The following is a 15,410-nucleotide window of genomic DNA, read 5'->3' on the forward strand; positions in this document are numbered from 1 at the left end:
TGCATCCAAAGGGAATCTGGAAGTGGGAAGGTAAATATTGTTGCTAAATACAAGAAGTGGTAGCAGTCCTATTCCAAGACACAAGGTCAGGTGCAGTCCTATTCTTGCTTCCTATCTTCTGGCAAGGCCGGAGTAAATTGAAGGACCAGTCCAAGCCCAAATGTAAAAATTTGAAACACAGCTTCCCGCCTCTGCGCTGTTCACACACTTTCAAGAAGTCCCACAGTTTGTGGCCGAAAGGGCTCAAGAGGGTTTTGAGATCTGATTCAGACCTGTATCTGAAGCCGGTTTGCTGTGATTTCTGTAGGCCATCGTCGATCAGATTGTGGATTTCAAAGGTAATGCGATGTTGCACCTTTTAAAAATGGTTCAAACTCCTCTGGTATGCCTTTGGGTACCACGATGTGTTAAGGCCGCCAGTTGGTGTTATGCTGGGGCCGTAACTCGTGACTGGGAAAGACCTCTTCGAAGAAAAACTACTTGCAAACATCCAAACCTAACACTAGATGACAATAGTATGCAAAGCATGTGAATCTACAGCTCTACATGCCAAGAACAGATGAATACTGGGTAACATAATCCTGTTCGTTGTAGTACTTAGAGTTGTAAAGTTATTTGATCTACAGATACCTACTGTAGAGACTAAAGCCAATATTGATTTCGATCTTGCAGCCTGGGCCATCCAAATCTTAACCCTTGCTCACATTTAATGATGTCTTTGATTGAGCCTTTCATGACAGCGTGGCCCAGACCTTGTTTATCCCTGCCAGTGAGCTGCCTCTATGGTCTGCAACACAGGCTGCACCAGGTGATCTGACCTTTTTGACACAGCATCCAATATGTAAAGAACAGTTACTTACCTTCTGTGTTCCTCTTGCTGTTGGATACTGTATGTGAAGATAGATTCCTCACTGACTGCCCTCAGTCAGTTTTCAGGAGAAATCAGGTACCAAATCTGGTTAAGCACATTGTCAGAGGGCACAAAGGATGGCATTGCATAAACTTGAGGCAGCATGCAGGGCTGGTGCCCATAAGCGTCTCTGTTTCATGTCTAGAGGCGGAATATGGTTCCAACAGAAGTTGAATGCACCACCTGCTGACATACAGGAGCTGGTGCAGTTTTTTCCACATCCCGTCCAGTACAAGGGAAGATTCACATGGTGAGTAATCTGCACTTGGAGTATCTACCAGAATGAGCGGAACAGGAGCGTAATCATTTTTCTTCTAATTTACCATTTAAAAATATTCCTCAGCCATTTTTGAATAGTAAATTAATCATAAAGAATATGAAATAAATTCTAAACATGGCCGCTAGTGCATCCGCATGTATGCGCACAAACACAGTTTGTGTAGGAAGCTGGCTCTGTATATGATATTGCCACTAGGTGGCAATACCATGCACAGAGTCCAGGGGTTTCCCAAAAGTGTCCAGGGCTCAATGTAAAACCCAAACTGCTCTATTAGTGGTAGTGTGGGCGAGCAGCTTTAGGCGTACCACAGAGGAGTGTAAGACATTTATTGCACAACAGTGATCAATAATGGACACACAAATCAAGAAGGAGATCCAGACCTATTTTATAAAATTATACTTTGCATTTTATTTTAAGACCAGGATCTTTGTAATAAGGTAAGTAAGTTTTCAATTAAAGATACGTTTCACGTTCAAAAGTCAATAGCACAATATTAGAACACTTCAAAATTATCCTGTGAAGGAAATCAATTAGACAGTGTATCAAGCAAGTACACAACTTACAGCCCCAGTCTTCGGGGGGTGAGACTATCACGTAGCGCTGTGTCAGTCGTGGTGGACTGGGACACCCGAAAGGTACTGAATTCAGTATCTGCTCCACAGCGGTCGATACCGGCAATGATATTTTTCCTTATGGTCGACGGAAGGCAATGAACGGGATAGGTTTCAGCAGGCGGCCAACAAACTTTCTATCGCAGTTGCGGACAGTCAGTTGCTGTAGATTGGATGCGGTTCCGCCGTCTTCAGACTGTCCTGGGGAGGTCGCTGTCGGGCAGACGATGTGCAGGAGGCAGCTGACAGGGCCACTTGCAGGAAGGTATGGGCTCTCGGGCATAGAGCTGTGAACAGCTTGAGTCGTTGGGCCGAGAAGATCCCTCAAGGTCATGGAGGCCACCTGGCTGTGGTGCTTTCTTCTCGCATGGCAGAGTTGCATCGAGACAAGTGCTGGTCCTCTACCACTGCGGTCTTTGGAGTTCTTTGGTAGCAGTGAGTCACGTCAACACAAGTGTCAGTCCTCACTGTGGTGGTTGTTGTAGTTCTTGTACCGGCAGATGCTGGAGACTAGAGCCTCTAGTCCGGAGGCAGGTGTTTGGCACTTTGGCAAAGGTTGCAGGGTCTCCATAGGTTCTTGGAGCTCTTGCATGGTTTCTGGAAGGAAAGCAGGTCCATTTGTCGAACCGGGTGCTGGTGGCAGGGTTCTTGCTGAGTTCTTACGTAAGGCCACTACACCTTCTATTATGCCACCGTCGTGTAGGCAGGGGCCATAGACTTAGCCCTGATTGGAGGGGTCCCCCATCTTCAGATCATCTTTAGATTGTTTTTTCCTCCCGGTTTACCCGCCCAAAGAAGGCGTTAAACCAAGGGATGCCATCTGCTGCTAGCAACAGAGGCTCAGGGTCGCATTACAAAGGCGGCAGGCCTTTGAAGTTCCCCCCTTCGTGCCTGGCCCATCATAGGGGAGGAGGCATGACACCCCTGCCCAGGATGTGCATTGTTTCCGGTCCCAGAGAGCAGGGGCTCTCTACTACCCAGGGGTCCAGAAACATGTCTGATGGCAGCTGGCTGCCTACAGCCGGTAAGAGACCATACCAGGGTTGGCAGGTTTTCAGGGGGCACCCCTGAGGTGCCCTCTGGGTACATGGTATATTAAAGCTCACACTGGCATCAGTGTGGATTTATTGAGATGAGTAGTTTGGTACCAAACACTCCTGTGTTTAGTGAAGCCAACAGGGTGCTGTGAAACTCTCGTTGTCAAGTTTTCAGCCCTTGTACTCTCTATGGCTCCACTGGCACTTAGAATAATAGGAAATGGACCCCAATATTGTAGGCGCAAATTTGCTCATGCAGAAATGCCCTCAACCACCAGATAGTGCACCCTGCCTTAAGAATGTGAAGCCTGCTAGAAGCTGGGCTAGGGAGTACACTGGACTTTGGGTGGACCATCCCTATCCTTGTTAATAATTGAACTGCTGTGATTCTCACATTGTGAGTTAATACTGCTCTTTCGTTGCTCCAGAGAGTGTAATGTGATGTAACTGTTATTTTTCTTTTTTCTTCTCAATAAAAAGATGTTTAAAAAAAAAAGAATGTGAAGCCTGCTAAAGGGGTGACGTACCTATGCCTTTAGGCAGTGTTAGCTGGCATGGCACCCAGGCTGGGTGCTTTGTCGAGTTGGTCGTTTTCTCCCTCAAAGGGGTATGCAAGCTTCAAGGGCAGTGGCATGGTCCCAGAGAGGGGGATCCCAGGGGGCCCTCTTCGCTCCCAGGCCCTACCATTTACAATGGACTTACAGAGGGCAGTAGTGCCAATTAGGGATTTGTTTTTAGGGAATGTGCACTGGCACAGGGGGACCTTGTTGGCAGGAACCCTGTGTGCTACATTTGAAACAACATCAAAGCCAGGCAAAAAGTAGCAGGCTAACGATGCAAAAGAGGCACTTTCTCTCAGTTGGCCGTCTTGAAATGCTTTTTTTAAAATCGTAAACAAATTCAACGCAGCTGTTCACACATGTGCAAGCGTGTAGACCCACCAGTGTCCATATTTTAATGATTTGTTATAAATAAAAGGAAAACTGTTCCAAATAATGTTGTGTGCACATGCATGTGTATCTAAGTAGCCATCTTGGAATGATTTTCTTGCTGTTTAACAGAAGCCATTCCAAGATGGATGCCTTCGCATCTGCATGTTGGCGTACACCTTGCTCTGCCCATCTTGCGGTGCTTTTGCTAGAAGGCAACTAATATCAAAGCCATTTACACCCTGGCTGCATTTTAAAGGCGAGACCACCTATTTTCTTTGTCAATCGTTATTTTTTTTTGTTCCACATCAGCATTAGGTAGGTTTCAGCTTCTCTGGTTACCTCTTTTTAATTAGAACATTATTTCCTTCCTATTTCTGCACCAAGTAATGTAACTTAAAACATGCTGTTCTTACACCATTTGTTATATACAAGCTTTTTATAATTCTGTTGATGCCTACATTTCAGAAATGCTCCTTAGAGTAATTCATATAGTACCAATCTCTTGTAGTTACTCTGTAGCTGCTCCAGAATAAGGATGTATTACAAATTATTAAGTACATCTCTTATTTATGTTCTAAGGGGTATTGTCACCTACTCCATCAAAGTGCATTTCACCACCTTAGAATGATTCCGCAAATGTCCAGATATTAAACCCACCCATTGTACAGGCCATTTCTATAGCCATAAAAACTGTAGGTAGAGTGATGTAAAATAGAAAGCACATTCTCTTAGTATTTTATGTTTTTACATATTAATAAATATCTGACATTCATCCAGTACTCTCCAAGTCCTAATAAATGAAGCTAACCTCTTAAAAATGACACACAGGTTTCACTTTTTCATTTTTAAACCAACATTCAGAAGCCTTGATATCTGCTCTATGTTGGTATCTATATACTTCTACTTAGTGGAGGAGCTACAGATTGATGCATGAAAAAAGAGGTACTTGAATCGTGAAGACACTGCAGCTCACTGAAGTTACAGTGATCCCACAGACATCAACAGTAAACTATAGAGAGACATCTTCTGTTCGGCTTCCCGCAGTACACAGCTCACTAACCATTTAATGAACTGATCATCACGTGTTACAAATGTTGGACCCTGTAGCCCTTAGAACCAGTGTGATGCCAGTTGCCTCCTCCGTTGTTTACCAACTCGCCCTGATACGTAATCGTGGGGCTTTTGTGTCTGCTTTTACTGGGCCAACTATAACTGTATTCCATGCTCCCCAGCTACCCTATCCCGCCCCAAACTTTGTATATTTCTACACTTGAGTCTATGTTGCTTTGTCATATTGCTTTGTTTACCGTGTAACTATGTAAAGCGCTCTGATACCCTCACGGGTCAAGTTCGCCCTCTATAAAACATTAAAATAAATAATTAATAAATGTGTGTAATAACAGTGGTTCCCCCAAGTGTACTGATTACCACACCATTCCATTTACAATCTGAGACTCTTTGCCTCTACACTAGGTAAAGCCCAAGTCCACCAATCTGTTTTTATGCTTTTCCTAAGGATTCAAGGTGGATGATGTCATAAATATCTCCCCACTTAAGTCACTCCCCTCACAGTACTGAAAGATGTCCTATTCGACACCCATAACCTCAACATCAAATCACATGTAGATGAATATACTAAGAACTGTGAAACTCACTATCTGCTTCCTGATGGCCTCACAAACTTGATGCAAACAGTTCGCATCTAACCCAACTTAGTACATGATTTCTGCTTTTGTGTTATCATGTGATAACCAACGTTTTTGAAGGCTCTTATCGTTGAATGCATTTGATGGAACGTCGTGTTCTAGTACCAATTACAGTCGATCATTGCTGAAACCAATTAGCACATCATGGCACTGTTCAAAGCAGTGAAATGTTGAATAAGTCTACGTGGAGAGACATTAGTATCTTCTACAAAAAGACTTCAGAATCTGAAAGCACCCATACCATTGAAAAACATGGCTTGTCCTGACAAACCTGCTTCCAGCCCTCAAACTCACACACCTCGCAGCATTTACCATTGGTAGGACCTACCTCATTTGAGAATGGTATGCTATCCTTTTTTCCATCATCTTGAACGCTCTCCTAGCCCTCATTAACTTACTCTCCCAAGACCTTTTCTTTGCACTGAAAGCAGTCATATTCTTCCTCATGCAAAGAATGCCAATTTTTATTCAGAGGGGTTGAGCCAATGTTTCCCCTTTACCAACATCCTTTTTCCTGGGAATGTAGTCGAGAATGCAGAAGTCATACCGTACAGCTGAACAGTGACCAGTATAGGTGAGATATTTTATGAATGAATAGTTCTTTTTTGGGTAGTAACATCTTTTTGGTATGTGAATGTTGGCATATCTAAACTTGCAAAAGATGCATTTCCATAGTTGAGTTCATCTAATAACTCTAAGGAACAAAAATGTTGATACTGTTGCAGAACTAGTTTGGTTCTTCACCTCTGCAATAATATCAGATGTCGTTCCTCATACATATTTTGCTCCTCCCCTACGTTTGTATATGTATATAGTATTTCAGTGGTGCAAACGTAGTCAAAAGGTAGTGTGAACGCTGCAGTAGGATTAAATGCTGTGTTCTACTTTCATATGTGGTGGCACACTTGGATTTATTGCATTCCTTATAAAGACTAGACATGTTGTGTGGGAACTTTCTAAAACAATATAAGGTTAGTGCCAAGGGTAGCCTAGATACCTAATCTCTCTTTTGAGATAAGATTAAAAGCTTGATTTAGAGTTTGTGGCCCAGCACAACGGAGTACCCTGCCCCCAATCCCTCAATCCACTCGCCTTTTTTAGATACAGGTGGACCTTTACTTTTCTGTTGACTGAGCCCTGTTTACTCTGTTGATAGAAAACTTCCTTTAACTTACTGACTGGGTAGGGACCATTGGAGAAAGGACATAACATCACCAGCAGTTTGTAGGGTGGACGTGCAATGACTTTTTATTTTGCTGTCCGTCACTGGCAGGGAAAAATTACTTCTACGCCCTAGGCTAAGCCTTCCAGGGCGTGGGATTCCTTAGTTTTTTGTTTTTGAGGAATAAATTCCAGCTTTGAGAGTTTGTTTCTGAATAACAAAAAAGTCAAAAGTTTGAGCGGCTGTCCAAACAGACAGCATGCAAACTTTTTATATATTGAAAGAAGCCGCTGAGATAGTGGTTCCTTTCAGAGGATAGAGATAACCACTGGGCCAATGGAGTCCGCAAATTTGAAAGAAGAGAGTACTGTCTGTGAAACCATACATTAGACATGAAGACTGTACATTTGAGACCTATGTACAGCAGCTTAATAATGACACATAGCTGGACTGTTACCAATCCCCAGTGTATTTATCTTGCTGTGACCAAGTTCTGGAAATCATGGGCAAGTGTGTGCTCACTCCTGTCTTGTAGCATGTGATACAGTTCTATCAGTGTCATTTAGACCCAGCAGGCAATAGAGGGCAGGCAAAACATAGTTCTGCCCCTCGACCTGCAGATTCTTCAATAAATGTTGCCACTGGGTGGTGCCATGTGGCTCTGGAAGTGGCTCCAGTGCCTCCTTTAGAGACCGTGACAAGAAGATATATAAAGGATCACCCTGTGCAATGACTCTATTTCCTTTTCCCCCATACACTTCGAGGTATTCTGAGCTCCATCTTTGGTCCATATAACAGGCCTGCCCTTCTCCCCAAAAGTGTCAGTACTCAGGCTTGTCTCAAGCAGATATCAAATTTGGATCCTGATTGTGTCTGTCTGCTGCCCAGACCTTAAGCTCAAATCCGGCTCCTTTGGGAAACGAGGTCTCGCACTCATGGTGATCAGCAAAAGAAAAGCCAAGCTTTACATGGTTGAGGCCCATTAATGGGGTTATTGTTCCCATTCAAAGCCAGGTAAGTCGTCTAAGAGTAAACTTTTAAAGAGACATCCTCTCATAAAACATCTTAAAATACCTTTAACAAGAGCTCTCCTCTCCCCTGCATAGCACCCATCCAAATGGACAGGTCCAGAAGTTACCAGCGCCATTCCCTGACTGACCTCAGTGAATGGCACTTTTCATCCCAGGAGCCTATTTTTGGAAAGTTACACCTAGAGTTTCAAGTGCAGTCAGCTGACCCACAAGTGCTGGCATCTCTGGTCATGCTCCAGATATTTAGATTTGTTCTGCCTTTACTGGTATGCCTTTTAGCCCCACTTTAGCCGGTCCTCCGTAGCCCCACTTTAGCCGGTCCTCCGTTGGCAGCTCCTGCATTGATGTTACTCAAGCCAGTAAGTTGCACCAAGGCTGTTATAGGACGATGATTACCTCTGCTGCGCTGCTGAAGGCCTCACTGGTTCTGACAAATTACTGTGGCGCGGGGGTGCGACCACAGTCAAGTCACAACACAAATCTGTAGTTATCAGTAGTGGATTTGACACTACCAATGCTGGCTGTGGAGTGGATGACTTCTACACCTCAAGCCCTTCAACACCACAAGACTAAGCCGTTGGCTCAAGCCTGGGAGGAAGTCAAGGCTATGGTCAAACCCCATTCAGGAGGGCTACAGGTCCACAGCTACAGAGGTTGAGGTTGTATGCCTCTGGTGTCCTGCAGTCAATCCTGCTATGGCTATGCAAACTAGGCCAAGTACACCTATTCCATACTTGAATCTCACGGGGCGAGCGTGAACAGTCAAAGTCAGGGAGCTAGTCTGAGAGACAGAAACTAGCACAGTCAAACAACAGATGCAAGAAGTACTAGCCTACCCTGTGCTCGTCTTAGTAGAAGAGATGTACTTTAATTTGCTAACAAAACATACCGCACACTATGATGGGGTATCATAGTAACAATACTATGGAACTCTCGTCAATTTCTACTACACCTGCTACAGCTCCTACACCACTACAGTTTTTTAGTAAGTTGATATAGTTCTGACACCATTACTGTGTTCTAGCAGCAAAGGCAAGCTCAGTGGCGGGAATCAATGCAGGTGTGAATTGCGAGATGCTATTAATTTTGGTAACCATTTGATCCGTTCAGTTCGTATATTAAGCATTTACACTTCCAATTATTACTTATTATAACAAGCAGGTCTATCTTTTTAGTGTCGGATAGTCTCTCAGTCTTTCAACATGGTCTCATGTTACTTGTCCCTCGAACACAGCGCCACCTGGAGGTTTGTCCCATGCACCCATCGTGGTCCTATGGTTAGCGTTTCTTGTCCCCAGGCGAAGAGTTGTAATGGTGGTCCCACGACTCGTATATTGCTGCTGATCGCATGCAGAACAGCTGTCTTGGCCATGCACGAGCCAGGCAGCCTGTGGTGGTGCTGGGAAGGCAGTAGCAGACGCAGTACTTTAGTGGGTCAGTGGGAGATGTGCATGCATGAGCGTTTGCTCCCTTTGATGAAGCAGTGCGCGCTGATGTCAAGCAAGGGGCGGGGCTAGCACAACAGTGTTGCTTGTTTACGGTCAGTGCAGAGATTTCAGAGGCAGAAGAAAGGAGCAGCTGTCTAAAATAGGTGGTAAGGAAGAAGGAACTTGGGAGCGATGACATCAGACCAACCTCAATGAGAGTGGAAAACTACGAATAGGCAACAGTTCTCTGATGATTGGAAGGCTCCAGTATAGAGGGGCTGATCGATAATGGGCCAGTGGTGGTTAGGTTGCTATTAATTGAGGAAGAGGGGCTAGTGGAAGAGATGGAGACTGCTGGCCAGATAAACACTCCGAAAAAGTCTGACCCTGCAACATTTCACAAACTTGGGACTGGGAGAGCCCTGTGCAGCTCCAGTGTGCCAGCAAGAAGGGAGGGCACGGGGCCGGCCCGGGGATGGCTGTGGACCATACAGATGAAGCTAGGGCAAGGTTTGGTGAAACTTCTTAATTGAACTTGCTACAAATGTGGAAGGCACAGTTCGGTGTCGGGGGTGTTGAAGACTGGGAGGTTCCCAGCAAAAGTTGTATGGGCGCACTTAGAGACATTGGTATGGAGTGTTTCTGGATTTTGATGAGTATGAAAGGTTGTGGAACAAAGTGAGATTGTGGAAGATGGTCACCAGACGGAGGATGTGAATGACAGTTGGCACTGGTGGTCTGAAGACTGGAATGACCAGTGGTGGCCATGTCTTAACAAGGAGGCAGTGGGTGTGTTTGAGGACGTTGCAGTGAAGGAAACAACACAACACGTAAGGGAGAAGGTTTCACCAGCTGGGTGGCAGACTTTGGTGCATGCTCGAGAATCCTTGCTGGTAAGTCCGAATTGAAAACGTGTAGGTTTACAGGTGTGTGTAACATGACATGTTTTTTATGTAAAAGGGGCTAGACTTTGTGAAAAGAAGTGGTAGTTGATCAAGCTATGGAGAATGTTGCATTATTACCCATTATAGTAGATGGGAAGTCACAGGGCCAGAGAAAAGTGAGGCAGCAAAAGAAGCAGACACGAAAAAGAGAGTAAGTTGGTAAAACATAAACAATTACTTTGGATGGGCTCTGAGGGCACAATTGAGGAGTACAACTATGGGAAACATTTGTAAGGGTGAATTTATAAAAGTAGTTAAACTGTTGCATTAAAAGCTACAGGCACAAGAGGATGAGGAGTACGAGCTGTCCAAGAGACCATGGGTACCGGTAACCATACAAAACTGGACAGTGTCATTCCTCATTTATGCCAGTGTGTATTGCAAAAAGTTTGCAGAGTATTCTGTTGCTGTATTCAAGCACATGGACGTGATTTGTAAGGCTCGTATTATCTGTAGGGGGTTTGCATGGGACCAATATGACCACGAGGTCAGGGTGCAGGGTGGCGGAGGTTAAGGAACATAAGTGGGGGGAGCTGGACAGCGTTTTGTGGCTCCTTTCCATGGCGCATCATGACCTGCACTTATTACAGCCAGTGGTCGTCCCATTTTCTATAAGCCTTTTCCAGCTGTGGCACTCCCAGGACCAATGGGTACAGCGGGGAGAGGAAATTCAGGCAGATTGGGGCATGTTGGCCCTTCAGCAAAGGTTTCTGCTCAATGGGAGTACTGCCCCTTTTAGCATGACGTCTCCAAGTGGGGGAGGAAGCATGCACTTATGTACTTTACACAACAATTTGGAGGCCCAATGAGAAGCAGAGGTGCGACTACAAGACAGGCAGGGAATTGGCAGGTTTCAGGAGGAAGGAAATAAGTGGGGAGAGGTCAAGATCATTTGGGAAAAGGCTTTTATTCTAATTAAGTTGGACTGGCTGGATGATTAGTTACAGTTTTATGTTCATAGGGATGATGCTGTGGTTTTGGCAAATGATTTTCAGTTTGGCTTCAAGCCTATCTTGAGGGTCTTATGGAAACGTGGTGGGTGGAGAACTTTCGATCAGTGAATGCTCAGAAAGAAGTGCTCGCCAAATTGATAACTTATGTACACGAAAAGAGTATGGCAGGCCCCTTCTTTGAAATGCCTTTGGAATCTTTGATCATTTCCCTGATTGGGGTTGTTAAAAAAAAGGAAAAAAAACACACGCGATGAGTTGTGACTGAATCAGCACTTTATTATTGCAGAATGGGTGGCTTAGGTCAAATACTTGACAGTGGATGATATAAAACTGGTGAGGTTGTTGGGTCCTGGGGCACTGATTGCAAAAAGTGATATTAAATAGGCTTTTCATTTGTTTCCTGTTCACCCACAGGACTTTTTTTTAGGAATTGTAGGAAGCCAGCTCTGTATATGGTATGCCGCTAGGTGATCATACCGTTAACAGAGTCCAGAGATTCCCCAGAAGTGTACAGGGCTCAATGGAAACCCAAAGTGCTCTATTAACGGTGGTGTGGGCGAGCAGCCTTAGGCCTAACACAGAGGAGTGTAAGACATTTATTAGACTCGCACCGTCCAATAACTGACATGACTCAAAAAAGGAGATCCACGCCAATTTTAGAAAAATATGCTTTGTTCAAATGTTATTTTAAGACCAAGATTTTCGCAGAAAGGTAAATACGTTTTACAGGAAAAGTACGTACGTTTTTCAAAAGTCAACACATATATTTTCAAACAGTTCAATGTTTGCGCAACGAGGAAAACAACAATGTGGTTTCACCGGTAAGTACCCAACTTACAGTTTCAGTCTTCAGGGTATGAGATCAGCAGAGGGCAAGATTCAGGTAAGCACAAAGCCTGCACCATCAGCAGCACAGGGGCGGCCAGGTACAGGGTACAAATACATCTGCGGGCACCTAATGCTTTTTAATGGGGAAACTCGGATGGACAAACAGGCTGCAGACGTCGCACCGGAGGCTGTATGGAGGAAACCGGTGACTGCAGAGGTAAGTTGAGGTGTTGTGGGTTTCAGGGGCACAGTCAGTTTTGCTCACCAAGGCCTAGGGGCTTCGGGTGCATGGGTGACTTTGACCTGGATTCTTTTCCAAGGAGCCGGTCGTGGTCGGGGGAGCTTCTGGATTCAGTCTGCAGGTGTTGTCCAGGAGGGGTGCCAACGGTACACTACGGGTCAAAATCGCTGGGGAACCTGTTCTGGATCGGTGGGCCACCTGGACACATACCAAGGTGTCTGGTGCAGAGTTGGCTGGGCTCATGGTCTGGAGGGCACCAGAGTCCTTTGTGTAGGTTTCTTGGGGACAGATCTGCTGTCCTCTGGAGTTCTGGTTTTTATGTGGCAGGTCAGTCTTCCTCTGGTTCTGGAAGTTGCTGACTGCAGGGCAGGCGTCGTCATCTTTTGCAGGGACATGGAAGCTGGTGACAGGCTGGTAGGGCTGGGGCCAAGTCAGAAGGCGTTTTCAGGCTTTGCTGCACAGCGTCTTCTTTGTCCTTCTTTTTAGGTTGGTAGGAACTAGTTTCCACGTCTTGGGGACCCACCTTATGCTACACTTAGGGGCCTTTTAGGAGAGTAGCAGGTAGTGCCAATAGGCACTTTACCTAGGGTGACTACACCCTCAATTATGCCACCCTCCAGTGGGAGGGGGCATATTCCTAGCCCTGATTGGAGGGGGTCTCCCCATCTTCAAGATGGCAAGGACTAAAATATGTACTTCATCTTAGCCTTACCTTAGGAGTGGAGTTGGCAGAGGTGGGCACAGTTCCTTCTCCCTAGGTTTTCCCGCCAGTTTTCCCACCCAAAGTTGGGGTGTAAACTGGGGGCTACCATTTGCTGCTAGCTGCAGAGGCATTACAAAGGCGGCAGGCCTTTGAAGCTTCCCTGTCGAGCACTGCACCCATTCTGGGGGAGGAGGTGTGACACCTCCGCCAAGGATGTGCATTGTTTCTGGTCCCTGAGAGCAGAGGCTCTCAATACAAGGGTCCAGACACAAGTTTATGGCGGCAGGCTGCCTACAGCCAGTCTGTGACCACACCAGGAGTGCTAGGTTTTCAGGGGGCACCTCTGAGGTGCCCTCTGAGTATTTAGTTCAATAATTCCCCACTGGCATCAGTGTGGGTTTATTTATCAGAGTAGTTTGGTACCAAACACTCCTGGTTTCAGAGATGCCATTATGGTGCTGGGGAACTAGAGTTTTCGAGTTTCCAGCCCATTTACTCTCTATGGCTTCCCTGGCGCTTACAATATCCAAAATGGACTTAAATATTGTGGGGCATATCTGTTCATGCAGATGTGCCCACACCTGTGTTATAGTGCACCTTGCCTTACCACTGGGAGGCCTGCTAGAGGGGGGACTTACTTATACCTTAGGCAGTGCTAGTTGGCATGTCACTCAGGCAGTGTGCCATGTCGACTTAGTTTTTTTGTCTGCACCAGGCCATGCCTGCTGAAGTGTAAGTCGGCATTGACTAGGGGATGGGTCCTTAGGGGACAGTCTTCAGTCCCAATGCTGTAGGTACCCAGGTACCATTTACTAGGGACTTAGAGGGGGCCTGACGGGCCAATTGTGGAATCGTTTTAGTGAAAGAACACTGGTACTGGGTACCTGGACAGCAGGGACCCAGTACTCTATAGTCAAAGTTGAATTAAAAGCCAGGTGAAAAGTGGGGAAGGGGGGCAACAACAGAACACCATTTTCTCACTGGAATTCAATTTGATGGCAAAGTGTTTGTGGATAAAGCACTGCCGATGGGCAAGTCCTCGTAATGCGCCTTATTTGAAAAAGTACGCTGTTTTTTACAGTGGCTATTCACTTTGGTGTCTGGTGTAGACTTGTTTTGTTCATTGCCTAGATGATTTCTTCTTTGTTGGGCTACCAGGGTCCCCTAGATCAGGGGTCTTCAACCGGTTGATTGTGAGCTACCATACGCTCGCTGACACCCCTTGAGGAGCTTGAGCCCGGCAGCTATTTTGTATCCTTTCATTCTCTTTGTATAGTTTTGTAGGTCTTTTTTTTTTTTTTTGAACTTGCCCACCCTCACCCAGTATTGAACTGCCTCCCGGGAACCACGCACGTGCCTTTTGATCCTGCGCAACGTGTGAGTGGAGCAGCAGATCGGTAAGCACCTGATCCAGGCCTATTAGTTCCATAGTGAAGTTGGCAAGGCGGCTCAGTGCAAGTAAGGCCCTGGAATTTCAGAACACTTACTCGCACCTGAAGGGCTTTATAAAGCAAAAAATAATTGGTGTAAAACTCTTCCTTATTTCAATGATTACATGTAAACACTGAAATAAATCGGTGTTTAAGACTTTTTTTTTTTTGTGATTTATGTAAATAAATTAAGCATCTGAACTAGCTGCGCTTTTGCAAACCAGAGCCAGGAACTCTCTTTCCATGATTAAATTGTCATAATGGGAGAAATGTAAAATGAAGTTCCAGGTTCAGGTTTGTGCCCATGGACAAATTGTACTTTCTGTTTTAAAAATAGAGATGTTGGTAAAAGCACTGATTTAATGAGATTATGGGAGAACTGTAAAATGAAGTGTTAACCTAATTGCACAATAACCCAGTGCTTAATTTGAGCCTGTGGTTTCCGGTACTCAGCACTGCCCCTTAAATGTCAACACAGCACTTAGGACATTCTGCCACATTGTGGCACTCCTCATCTAATTTAGAGATGAGCAGAACAACGGTTGTTTATGGATTCAATATACATTAAGAATTACTAATACCTGCATCCCAGCCATTCCTTTAGATTTGGGGACCTTGAATAATCTGAACTTCTCGCACTTGCCGGCAAGAGAGATGGTTAGTATTTGTTTTGGCAGCAATGGGTGGTGCCAGCTGCAGTACCCTCTTGGTCAAGTTCCTGGCACTTAATATTTTACAAATTAGGCACTGCAATAATCATAATGCTTAACATTTCATTTTAAATGTATCTATTTAAAAAAGTGTTTGTATATGTATATTGATTCTGTAAACGTGGCTTACATATTAAAATTAACAGAGAGCTGAACCGAGGGTCAGGGTTAGTTCTTTGACCCCTTTGCATGAGCATTAAAAAAATGCACATAGTGAAATTAGGGTTGCCACTTTTTCAAATACCGGCCATTTGTTGTTGTTTTAATAGTCTGCAAAGGCCCTAACATGAAAGAAAATAGTTTAATTATTAACGTTAAAATACGGTTGTAGGATCGAAGCTGGCGGGAGGGGGTGTAGAAGGAAAGTCGTGTGTTGAGGCATTTGGGTCCAAGTTCGTAAAGTGCTTTGTGTGCGTGGGTTAGGAGGCGGAAAGTAATCCTCTTATTGACGGGGAGCCAGTGGAGGTTTTTCAAGTGACCAGAGATGTGGTCTTTACGCGGGATG

The sequence above is a fragment of the Lissotriton helveticus genome, chromosome 2_1 (genome assembly GCF_964261635.1).
Source record: "Lissotriton helveticus chromosome 2_1, aLisHel1.1, whole genome shotgun sequence".
Classification (NCBI taxonomy): Eukaryota; Metazoa; Chordata; class Amphibia; order Caudata; family Salamandridae; genus Lissotriton; species Lissotriton helveticus.